This window comes from Hyperoodon ampullatus (assembly GCF_949752795.1).
Source record: "Hyperoodon ampullatus genome assembly, chromosome: X".
Lineage (NCBI taxonomy): Eukaryota > Metazoa > Chordata > Mammalia > Artiodactyla > Ziphiidae > Hyperoodon > Hyperoodon ampullatus.
The window spans coordinates 107,579,899-107,593,518 of record NC_136913.1 but is presented as its reverse complement, the minus strand read 5'-3'; the positions used below and the strand labels follow the sequence as shown (position 1 = coordinate 107,593,518).

General features: G+C 36.4%; 1 protein-coding gene across 3 annotated transcripts in view; it reads left to right on the top strand.

Annotated features, from left to right (window-relative positions):
- Nucleotides 1–13,620, top strand: part of TENM1 (teneurin transmembrane protein 1) — a gene marked incomplete at both ends in the record, with an annotated part of 582,495 nt that overhangs the window by 209,919 nt on the left and 358,956 nt on the right. The window lies entirely within an intron of this gene.

Here is a 13,620-nt window from a genome sequence, read left to right as displayed (position 1 = left end):
ACACAAATGTATCTTTTGTTCTTCCTTAGTTCAGCCTATAGTGTGTTTTGGGAAAGACATAAGATGCGGATCATTTGGTATAAAGGTGGAAAGTGATTATGACATGGAGTAAAGCTACCTTCATCAGAAATGCCACCCTTGTTTGACTGTGTGATCTTGGGCAAATAACATAAATTTTCTGTGCTTCATTTTCGTCTTATATTTAAATGTATTTATGTATTGCACCAGCAACTGTAAAATCATAATAATTTACCACATCTTATAATGGGAATGATATGTAAATGGAATGATGTTTGCACTTCTCTCTGTGTCAGAGAACTGAGAGTAATTAAATACAGTAGAAAAACATTTACTCGGGAAGTCTGAGACCTGATCTGTTCTACATTAATTATATCATTGTTTAGATATCCTAATTCTAAATGAGCATAACAATTTTTAAAGGGATGTTAGCTCATAAATTATGCCATGTAGTGTGGGATGGTAAAGTATAGTGAGAAATAATTTTTTTTTTTTTTCGGTACCCGGGCCTCTCACTGCTGTGGCCTCTCCCGTTGCGGAGCACAGGCTCTGGACGCGCAGGCTCAGCGGCCATGGCTCACGGGCCCAGCCGCTCCGCGGCATGTGGGATCTTCCCAGACCGGGGCACGAACCCGTGTCCCCTGCTTCGGCAGGCGGACTCTCAACCACTGCGCCACCAGGGAAGCCCGAGAAATAATTTTTTAAATCAACAGTTTTAGGAAGTATGAAACATAATATGGAATGCAAGATATGGTAGAAAATAAGATTTTAAAGCATGAGTCTTAGAAAATGTTTATTTAGTGTTTATATATTATTATCTAGATCAATTAAGGAATATGTTGGTGCTAGGGGCTGAATTGTGTCCCATCCCCCCTCCCAAATTCATATGTTGATATCCTAACCGCTAGTGTGATGGTATTTGGAGATGAGATCTTTGGGAGACAATTAGGTTTAGACGAGGTCACGAGGGCAGGGTCGTAATGATGGGATTAGTGCCCTTATAACAAGAGACACCAGAGAACTAGCACTCCTTTTCTCTCTCTTTTCTTTCCTTGCTTTTTTCTTTCTTTCTTTCTCTCTCCCTTTCTCTCTCCCTTTCTCTCTCCCTTTCTTTCTTTCTTTCTTTTTCTTTCTTTATTTCCTTCCTTCTTTCCTTCCTTCCTTCCTTTCTTCCTTCCCTTTCTTTCTTTCTTTTTTTTTTTTTTTTTGCCTCTGGATAAATGATATCTCTAGTCTTACCCAAATCTGATTTAGATGATGTTTAGATAAGAATTTGGACTTTAGACTTGAGTTGATGATGGAATGTGTTAAGACTTTTGGAGCTGTTTGAATGGAGTGAAAATATTTTGCATGTGAGAACATGAATTTGGGGGGACCAGGAGCAGAATGCTATGGAATGAATTGCATCCCTCCAAAATTCATATGCTGAAGCCCTAACCCCCAGTGTGATATTGGAGATGGAGCCTTTGGGAGATTATTAGGTTTAGGTGAGGTCATGAGGGAGGGGCCCTAACGATGGGATCATTGCCTTAATAAAAAGAGATATCAGAGAGGTTTCTCTCTCCCTCCCTCCCTCCCTCTCTCTCTCTCTCTCTCTCTCTCTCTCTCTCTCTCCCTCTCCCTGCCATGTGAAGACACAGTGAGAAGGTGGCCATCTACAAGTAAGGCCAGAACCTGACCATGCTGGCACCTTGATCTGAAGCTTCTATCCTCCAGAACTGTGAGAAAATAAATTTTTATTGTTTAAGCCACCCAGTCTATGGCATTTTGTTATAGCAGCCTGATCTGATGAAGAGAGTTGGCTGCTTATCATCCTATTTATGTAAATATTTGGCCCAAATTTTCCAAATGCAATCACTTGTTTTCTCTTTCCATTGTATAAATTAAGGAACAGGCTGTACATATTTACACAATTCAGTGCATTAAAACTATTCTTGCCCATTAAAGCATAAATGGCCAGGAACACCACAATTCTTGTGTTACCAGCAAGATCTATGATGATGACCATGTCATCATCTATTACAATTTGTCCACCCTGTCCATAGTGCTTGCATTTGGCCACTGTGATATCACTAAGCCACATTATCACACTATGACTATATGACTAAGGTAAAATAAAGATTCAGTTAGTGAATTTTATTGAGGTAAAAGAACATACAAAATTTACCATCCTAACCATTTTTAAGCATACAGTGGTGTTGTGTTAACTATATGCACATCGTTTTGCAGTGGGTCCCTTTTTCATCTTGCAGAATTGAAACTCTATACCCATTGAACAGCTCCCCAGTTCCCCTCCACCCTTGGAAGCCACCATTCATTTTCTAATAGTTTGACTACTACTTTAGATATTGCATATAAGTAGAATCATGCAGTATTTTTGTGACGGGCTTATTTCATGTATAATATCCTCAAGGTTCATTCATATTGTAGCATACAACAGGATTTTCTTCTTTATTGAGGCTGAATAGTATTCCATAGCATGTATATACCACATTTTCCTTTTCAGTTCATCCACCAGTGGACATTGACGTTGCTACCACATTTTGGCTATTGTGACTAATGCTTCAATAAACACGGGTGTGCAAATATCTCTCTGAGATCCTGTTTTCAATTATTTTGGATGTACACCCAGAAGTGGGATTGCCAGATCATATGGTAATTCTATTTTTAATTTTTTGAAGAACCTCCATAATGTTTTCCATAGCACTGCAACATTTTACATTCTTCCCATCAACAGTTCACAAAGTTCTAATTTCTCCATGTCTTCACCAACACTCATTATCTCATGTTTTTTGATAGTGGCCATCCTACTGGGTATGAGGCAATACCTCATTGTGGTTTTGGTTTGCGTTTTCATGACGATTAGTGATGGTGAACATCTTTTTGTAGCCTTGTTGGACATTTGTATATATTCTTTGGATAAATGTCTTTGCAATTCCTTTGCCTATTTTAAAATAAGATTTTTTGTTGTTGTTGAATTATAGGAGTTCTTTACATATTCTGTATTTTAACCGCTGATCTGATATATAGTTTGAAAATATTTTCTCCTATTTCATAGATTGCCTTTTCATTCTGTGGGTTGTTTCCTTTGCTTCACAGAATGAACAATCATTTAAAAAGTAATTTTTAGGAAAAATATGTTGTTCTGATACTTCTGCTCATTGGATTCCTGGATAAACAAACTTGTTGTAATGTTTAGGGCATTAGGGGTTTGTTTTTGGTTTTGTTTTTTGCTTTTTTTTAATTGAAGTATAGTTGCTATACAATATTTTATAAGTTACAGGTATACAGTGTAGGGATTCACAATTTGTCAACTTTTTATACTCCAATTATAGTTATTATAAAAAATTGGCTATGTTCCCCATGTTGTACAATATATCCTTGTAGCTTATTTTATACCTAATAGTTTTTACCTCTTACTCCTCTACCCCTATGTTGCCCCTCCCCCCTTCCTTCTCCCCACTGGTAACCACTAGTTTTTTCTCTGTATCTGTGAGTCTGTTTCTTTTTTGTTTTATTCACTAGCTTGTTGTATTTTTGAGATTCCACAAATAAGTGATATCATACAGTATTTGTCTTTCTCTGTGTGACTTATTGCACTTAGCATAATACCCTCCAAGTCCATCCATGTTGCTGCAAATGACAAAATTTCCTTTTTTATGGCTGAGTAGTATTCCATCGTGTATATATACCACATCTACTTTATCCATTCATCTGTTGATGGACACTTAGGTTGCTTCCATAGCTTGGCAATTGTAAATAATACTGCTATGAACATTGGGGTGCGTGTATCTTTTTGAATTAGTGTTTTTGTTTTCTTCCAGTATATACCCAGGAGTGAAATTGCTGGGTCGTGTGATAGTTCTATGTTTACTTTTTTGAGAAACCTCCATACTGTTTGCCACAGTGGCTGCACGAATTTACATTCCCACCAACAGTGTACAAGGGTTCCCTTTTCTCTACATCCTCACCAATGTTGGCTATTTGTGTTATTTTTGATGATAGTCATTCTGACAGGTGTGAGGTGATATCTCATTGTGGGTTTTTAAAATAATATTTATTTATTTATTTTATCTTTGGCCACGTCAGGTCTTAGTTGCGGCATGCGGAATCTTTCATCGCAGCACACGGGCTCTTCTTTGTGGCGCATGGGCTCTGTAGTTGCCGCACATGGGTTTAGTTGCCTTGTGGCATGTGGGATCTTAGTTCCTCGACCAGGGATCGGACCCATGCCCCCTGCAGTGGAAGGCGGATTCTTAACCACTGGACTACCAGGGAAGTCCCCTCATTGTGGTTTTGATTTGCATTTCCCTGATGACTAGCAATATTGAGCATTTTTCATGTGCCTGTTGGCCATCTGCATTTCTTCTTTGGAAAAATGTCTATTTAGTTCTTCTGCCCATTTTTAAATCAGGTTGTTTGTTTTTTTTGATGTTGAGTTGTATGAGCTGTTTGTACATGTGGGATATTAACCCCTTATCGATCATATCATTTGCGCATATTTTATCCCATTCAGTAGGTTGTCTGAATCAGTAGGTCGTTTTGTTGATGGTTTCCTTCGCTGTGCAAAAGCTTTTAAGTTTAATTAGGTCCCACTTGTTTATTTTTGCTTTTATTTCCTTTGCTTTAGGAGACAGATCCAAAAAAATATTGCTACGATTTATGTCAAAGAGTGTTCTGCCTATGTTTTCCTCTAGGAATGTTATGGTTTCTCGTCTTACATTTAGGCCTTTAATCCATTTTGAGTTTATTTTTGTATATGGTGTTAGAGAATGTTGTGTTTTGGTTTCTTTTCTTTTTTTTTTACATTTTCAGGTCTTTCAAATGGAAGTGCAATACAAATTACATTAGAATGGTTGTGTTATAAAGAATACACTAATTGATGCATAACAAGTTACTAAAATCCATAAAATATAAAATAACGTTTAATTCCTCTTTAAAAACAAAAGCCACCTCTAATATCCCTAGTATTTTTAGAGTTTAGATTTTGACATATCCATGAAGCATTACACTATGGATTTGTATAATATAGCCAACCGTTAGAGCTATTTTACTGAGTGACATGTAGTGGTACTACTTCTAGGGTTGCTACTTGAACTACCCTAACTTAAGCCATCCTCATGATTATCCATTGTTGTAACTCTAACACATATTTAGTAAGCGAAAATCCCTACATGTGATTCGTAGTTGAAGGAAATCCATTTTATTTTAATAGCATGTGTTTGAAACCAATTTTGTACTCTCCATAAGTAGAGAGATGGTCATCATGAGTGCCAGTCGTACAAGAATTTATTTTAGAGCCATAGTATTTCATTAATAAATATGATTAGGTTTTAACATGCAGGAAGAAAAATAACATAAATAAATTGCTCAGTTGTCTTTTTAAAGCAAGCCCATTAAGCAATCTCTTCTGATATTTTCAGGATCAACTTCGGATAAAATCATATACCAACTAAGTTAAAGACTGTTAATAAGGATCACGTAAATTATATAGACACTTCTGAAATGAGGATGTTTGCTACTGAGAATTAAAAAGAAGAACTTAATGATGTGTGAACGAGCATACTGAACTGGGTTTACAAATAGAGTAACCCACTACCTAGATTTCATTATGAGTTGTTACATAGCTAATTCAGTCACAGCATTTTATCTTCATTGGTTGCAATAAATATGAATGGCAAGTGTGATAGAAGCACCGTTGGTGTGATTTGCTTGGAATCCCAGGAGAGATGGCTGAGTGGCAGCTAATGGAGTTAGTTCAGTACTATGGTATCAAGGCCTTGGACCAGGTTCTTTACTTCATTTAGCCTCATATTCGTCATCTCTAAAGGCGGAACAATATATGACTTTAAAACAATGCATTTTCTTCAAAGAAGTGGAAATTATTCATCGCCTCAGAAGACTTTCATAATCCCACATTCTTAACATTTTTTTCATAGTCCAATTTCACAACGTATTAGTTATGTGAACAAGAAGGTACAATAATAGAGTATAGAGGACCAAAAATAATAACCCTAAGAAGCAGTAAATGAAGCTGATGGTATCTCCACAGGGAATGTGTGTAGACTAATGTTGTGTTTTCATGGCACCAATACAATTGATTAAAATTCTTTGTCAGTTATTTCATTTGGATTATAAAAAGGCTTTCACTTGATACAGTCTCTCCTCCCCTCCCCCCCAGAATTACCCATGTGTTTTAATGACATATCCACAACCATAGTCTCTGTGACAAATGTAAATGATTCCAGTCAGAAGGCTGGAAGAGGTCTCAACGTGCAAGTAGCCATGCCTCTCTCCATCTTGAGCTGCTCTTCCTAGAGAGAAAGGGGGTGAATTTTTCTTTCCTTCTTAGTTCACAGGTACATATTTTAGCAGCAGCATCAACTATGTGAATACAGGTAAGCTTTCACTGAATCCTTTTAAAGAAAATGATTTTCCTAATCTAAATTCATAATGATAATAATTACAGTAATAATTATTTTGGTAACTAACATTAATTGAGGACCAGGCACTGTGCTAAGTACTTGGCATACAATTCTGGTCTGACACCCATGCTTTTTATATGTACTAGGGACTATCATTAATATGCAATGTTTATATATATATATATATATATATATATATATATATATATATATGTATATATATCAAGTCATCTACCCCAAATTAGGTTACAATATTGATCAAATATCATTAGCATATAAAGTGGATGTTGGTCTCAGTGCCAATACAGCAAAGTTCCTGTGTATGTATTTACAATGAAAGCTATACCTATGGGACCCCATACTTCTAAGTAGTAGTCATAGTTTGTTCGCTGATATTTTCGTGTATACTATTTGTAAATGTCTCTGAATATTCTTGACACTTTAACCAGCTATCTACAGTTCCTTCCCTCATGGGGTTTTATGTACTTTGACGGACTTCATTGAAAGGCAGTTTTGTTTGCAGCTTGGCCCAGTGAATAAAGCATCAGATAATATTCTGAAGGTCTTTGAGAGATGCAGGTGAAAGCTGCTTCCTAAATACAAAGCACTAATGTTGTATTCATGAAAATGGTTTTTCTTCACATCCTTTGCTCTAATGTTAAAATCCTGAGGTGTTATCATTTAGAAATAGAGTCTGTTATCTGAAATAAAAGGGACTGAGAGCATAATAAAGCTAATCAATAGAGAGTGTTTGGTGTGACTTGGAGGAAGAGGAAAGGATAGGATTCAACTGTTCTTATATTGACTCATGATTTCAATAATAGCTTCTTAGAACCGTTGGGAAGAAAATAAGAAACGTGTGAAAATTGTAAAATATTTTTTAACTATAATGGAGAAGTTTTAAATAATCAAAAAGCTTAGAATCAGATAGATTTTTTTCTTAGGTTACTTACTAGCTAGTGCCTGAATTTTATAGATTTTGTTGGATTCAATAACTGATCATTCATTTAATAACATTATTTAGTGGTTACTATGTGCCAGGTACTCTACTAAGTGTTTTATACACATGACCTCGTTTAATTTTCACAAAAACATTAAGAGATGTTTAGTACTATCCCTATTTTACAGATAAGGAAATAGAGTCTCAAAAAGGTTTGATTGCTCAACATCAAACTGATAGTAAACGGCAGAGCTATGATTTAAACTCAGATTGATCTCATCTTAATGTCTGTGTCATTTGGAAATGTCAGGATGTACTTACAAATTTAAACAAGTTATGTGCAGATTGAGTTCTCTAAATAAGTAGATGAGTAGTAGAGAAAGTACTCTATACTTGTTTCACCTTATTGAAAATAAACAAATGAAACCAAAACACCCCCTCCTTTGTCTTCTGCTACTGAATGAAAGGTGTTCCATACTAATTAGGTTTAATTCCCTCTCTTACTTGGCTCCTCTGTCATTTCTTTTGAACATTATAAGCAGTAATAACATATTCGTAAGATATGAGCCCTACTTTTAAAAAAAAGTGTATTTCTTTTTTTTTAATTTATTTATTTTATTTATTTATTTTTGACTGCGTTGCGTCTTCGTTGCTGCTCACGGGATTTCTCTAGTTGCGGTGAGTGGGGGCTACTCTTCGTTGCAGTGCGTGGGCTTCTCATTGCAGTGGCTTCTCTTGTTGCGGAACACGGGCTCTAGGCGAGCGGGCTTCAGTAGTTGTGGCTCACGGGCTCAGTAGTTGTGGCTTGGGGGCTCAGTAGTTGTGGCTCGCGGGCTCTAGAGCGCAGGCTTAGTAGTTGTGGTGCACGGGCTTAGTTGCTCCAGGGCATGTGAGGTCTTCCTGAACTAGGGCTTGAACCCGTGCCCCCTGCCTTGGCAGGTGGATTCTTAACCACTGTGCCACCAAGGAAGTCCCCCCCAAAAAAGTATGTTTCAATAGTGGTTCACACTTGACCTTTTATTTCTATACCTTGACCTGCACCTGACTTTTTATGATTACTACTAGAAGGCCCTGTGGTATACTGTGGCCCAATTTGCCCATGTAAATCCCCTAAGTGGGAATAAATGGGAAACACCTAGAACTTGTATTGTGCAGAGAGATAAGGGGACATTTCCCTAGTGTGGCCATAGCAAGAACTTGAAGATCAGGGAGCTGGTTGGACATTTACCCTGCATGATATGACTGAGTCACAGAATTATGCTTTACATAAGCTGTTTCCAAATGCTAATGAATCTGGGAGTACAAAAGACAACAATCCTGTAATACTATGTTCTTTCCCCCGTTAGACATTTCACTCTGTGTAGGCTACCAACCACCAAATCAAGGCTTGCTTTCATGAAGTACAAGGGAGGCAAATGGAGCCATGTACACATGCCTGTGTTCAAATTTTATTTAATATCTTTTGTAGTGCTTACTTGCAGTTGACAAAGCAAACTTGAGTCAAGTCCAGGTTGTCATCACACCCCACCATGAACCCAGATCCCACTGCAGTTTGGCCTGGTGCAGACCCCCCTTATTAATACACAGGAAGGAGCTTCTGTGCACTCATTCACTGATTTCAGGCACTACAAGAGGTCTCTTTGAGAACTGTTTCACATAAGCAATGTGTGTTTAAATCCTCTGTCCCTCTCAGCATCTCATCTATCATACATAAAATGTTTCCCCTGAGTACCGTTTGAAAAAGGTTACTTAAATGACCTTAACTAAGAATTAAGTTGCTTAAGATACTTTCTTAAAGGAAACACTGATCAATCACTACCTGTGAAATATTTTTCTTAATTTCTAGGATTACCATTTATATTTATTTGTTACTGCAGTCTCAGATATTCATAGTTTCCTCAACATATGTTCTCATTTTTCCTTCTGTTTGTGCAGGCTGACACTCTTCCTCTTGAGACAAGTTAATTTTTTAGTTTTCCTAAGGCATCTATACATTAAATCTCAGTGGGTGAGAGTTGGGAGGAACTTGTCTGAATTCACCAGTTGTTCATTCAAGTCTAACGTTATATTAATAGATTTCACTAATTTGCTTATTTTTGATGGACCTTTCACTTGATCCACTAGCAGACACATCTATACCAATATATCAGTATATTTCCTAATTGAGCCACTTTCTCATGACTTTATTAGCCATCTTCCAGTTAATGAAGTCTCAAGTGCAATCTATACATAATTTGAGGATACATGTGAAAAGACATCATTACAAAAGAATTTTTCAGATAACTTTTTTGTATTCTGGGCGATGTTCATCCAGAATGTTGCATTTTGTTTGGGGAACCATAAAGACCTAGTTAAATTGGAGGGAGTCCAGGGAGATAAGCAGTAATGTAATTGAGGGAATGAATCAGAATTTGAAGGAAAAATAAAATGAGTTAAATATGCATAGCTTAGCATAAACAAAGTTTATAAGGCAGGCTTAGTAATAGGTCTTAATGTCGGCACCTCTCCAAAAATTAACTCTATTTAACGTCTCACTAAAATAACATGTTGAAAAACAAGAAAATGAAAATTTGTAATAATGAGTGAATTAATCAATGAACATTTCCGAACACTTCAGGCAGAAAGCTTCAGATACAGGCTGTGCCCACACAATGCCAAAACAGCTGGTAGGAATGTGAAAAACTCAGTCAAATAAGGTATTTGTCATCATCAAATACTCTCCCACCATAGTGGCTATAATTGGCTTTTTAAAAATAAATTTAATTGAATTCAAACTTTAAAATTTTGAATTCATTCAAATTAATTAAATTTGCAAACAAAATTATAAAGCTGTATTGAATAAAATTATGAGCTAAGTGTGTGGGAGCTATAAAGATGATTCAGACCTGGGTCTTGATATATGACAAGTAGATGCAACGCTTGAATGCATGACAGAAATAAAACATACACTCTCCTTCCTGCAGAACTATTGCTTCTCAGCCATACCTTTTGGGAGATTCCCTCAGTAATCCAAAAGATATCCTGCAGAATAGTTGATGGAAGCCAGTAGTGTTTTATATCACAATTCTCCTTTTTTTTGGCTCCAATATATTTGAATAACATGTACATGTATAAAACACTCCTGTGAGAATGCCAAGATTTTTTTCCCAATTCCCCTCTCCCCATTTTCTTTTTTGGGGGTGAGAATAACCAAACTTTCATCATCCCTATGATATGCATAGACTCATTTTACAAGCATGTGATATGGAACTGGTTTATGGGATCGGAGTTGTACCCAATTACTAGCACTAACTCTAGCCCCACCCCTTTTTCTCCCATCCAGGAAAGCATATCCAAATGTAACTCAGAGTGTATTAGAGGTATCACCTTGAATTCACTTTCATCTACCATTTTTAAAATAAATTGTCTGTGAACTTTAGTCCTCTATTGTAGTAACAGGTGATTGCAAAACATTGGTTATTTAGATCCTGTAGCAGAGAAGTGCTGAGTTAGAGCAATAGACCAAAACATGGGTGAAATTTGAGAATCATCTGGGTCTTGTAAATACTGCCATAACAGTGCTGTCTCTTCCCATTGTCCCTGGTGGAGACTACGTATGTTTTCAGTCTCCAAGTATAGATGTTGGAACCCCTCTCCACCACTCCACTGGGCATCCATGGGTCCCTGTTGTTCATGGGGGGAGAACCTACAGGGTATGGGGGAACTTTCTCATCAAATAGCCAGGCAATGATTGTTAGATGGTGTTTAATGTAACATTATTAATGGTTAATAATAAGAACTTTTTCTTCAGTCTTTTTTTTGAAAAGAAAAGCTTGGGGTGGAGGGGCTAAAACTTTCCCCAGCCTTTCCTAGTTCTCCATGCTTTCTTTTTATCCTCTAGGAATTTTTTGTCTTTTGCTTTTTGTTTTTTATTACTCAATATAGTTTGCCCTCATTATTTAACATATGGTAGTTTGAAAAATATTTTTCTTAGAGCTTTAGACACAGTCACAATGTTTTCTTAATTTGTGCTTCAAACATTCAGAATTCTATTTTCATAAATGACATTAGAATGATTTTCATCCATTGCTTTTTGAACAAATATAGGGTGACCATTTTTAATAATCTAATGAAAAATGAAGCTCTGAAAATGAAAACTTTGTCAAATTCTATAATATCTGTTATTAGCTAATTTATTAAATGATTCACTGTCAATTAATTCATAACCCTCCATTACCTACTTGCAAATAAATAATGAACTTGGGGACTGAAAATAATTGAAATACCTACATACGACTTTAGTTTGAGTATAAACTAAATATGAACTTTTAAGGATCATTACTTTTTTATATTTTCCTTTTGATATACTTCACTGACTAATAATGGAAGCCACAGCATCATTGTCAGCATAAGATAAAACAGGGCAATTATCTATTTCATGTTTCATACATAATGGATAACAGAGTTTCCTTCAAGACCATAGTGAAAAAAGGCTTTGGCCGACCACTAATTTTAATTGTTAATATCATATATTAATATTTAGAATTTGGGGGCTTCTGTGGTGGTGCAGTGGTTGAGAGTCCGCCTGCCGATGCAGGGGACACGGGTTCGTGCCCCGGTCTGGGAAGATCCCACATGCCGCAGAGCGGCTGGGCCCGTGAGCCATGGCTGCTGAGCCTGCGCGTCCGGAGTCTGTGCTCCGCAACGGGAGAGGCCACAACAGTGAGAGGTCCGCGTACCACAAAAAAAAAAAAAAAAAAAAAAAAAATTAGAATTTGACATTTAAAATTTCAAATTGTGCCATGAAGTAGAGCTCTTTACCATTCTGCTTAGAAAAATAAATAGGTAATAAATATATTGGCTTCATTTTTCTTTTCTTTTTTTTTTAACATTGCCAAATTACTCTAAAAACATAAACAAAGATGTATCCTTCTTGTATTTTCACAACCAAGAAAATCAGATAGCTTAAACATTTACATTAGTAATTTAAGCAAAATAGCATTTAGCCACAGCCCTCTCTTTTTTTTTTTTTTTTTTTTTTTGGTTGTAAAGTCCTAGTTTGTTTGTCTTAATCTATGTCAGAGAGTTGACTGAGTTAACAGACCAGGCATTTATTGGCAGGAATATTGACTATTATGTCTGAGATTGGCTAATTGCACTATGTAAAGCCAATACAGCATGCAGCACAGTTGGGTTCCCCCAAAAACAGAGACAAGGAGAAATGGATTGCCGGAGGGCTGCCTTGTGGATATTTAACTCTTTGTTATGCTTGTACAACACACTGGAAAACAGGAAAAGAGATTAATGAGACCTAGAAGATAGAAAGTTTAGATTTTCTGGAGGTAGACTAGCACATCCTTTGAAGATAAGCATCAGCTTATGGAGAGGCTGAAGTGCAAATATGTGTTTCAGCACAAACATGTCAAAGGATAGTAGGTGCTTCACCGTTGACCTTTATTTCTAGTGGTTGTAACGAAGATCAACTTAACTGACAAAAATTAATAGAGCATACTCTCTTACTTGCTGGCTTAGTGAGAGGACCATTCAAAGTCCTCAAAGGGATGGACTTTACAATCTCAAAGATAGTACAAAACACTGCAGGGCTCAGGAGCAGGCAGAGGGCAGTAATCCAAAACCCAATTGAAACCATGTAAACTGGATAACATTATAATTTATTATTGTTGGCTTTCCCCCCAGGGCTTCTGTGACTCTTCTCCTGCAGTCATCTGCTTTCATTGCGAATTCTCTCTGTTTCTCTTTCCTTCTGCCTCTTTCTGTTGTTTTCTATGTCTCACTCATTCACATGCCAATACATATACACAAATACCTATTAAGCATTAGCTATGTAATAGACTTTATTTCTGTTCTCAATCTAATGGTTTATTTAACTAGTGAATCTGCTTTTATTAAAGGTTCTTAGCATATTAATATTAAGGCAGTATTATTTGAGCCAGAAGAGTAATAAGGTATACTTGTTCAATTTTCTTTGGAAAAGCAATTTTCTTACCTTCAAATTCTTTGAGCCTCTAATAATAATTATAAGGTTAAGAACAGAAATGTCCACAGCTAGATACACTTAAGACTAATTTGATGATCCCTGAACACTATCAAGTTAATGGATATTAGCCATAACATGCAAATGTATAAACTATGTCCTCACCGGTTGTGAAAGCTCCTTGTGACAATTACTATAAAGTAGTAATATATTGATACATTTAGAATTAGTAGGAATAGTTAATATTACTAATAAACCTCTCT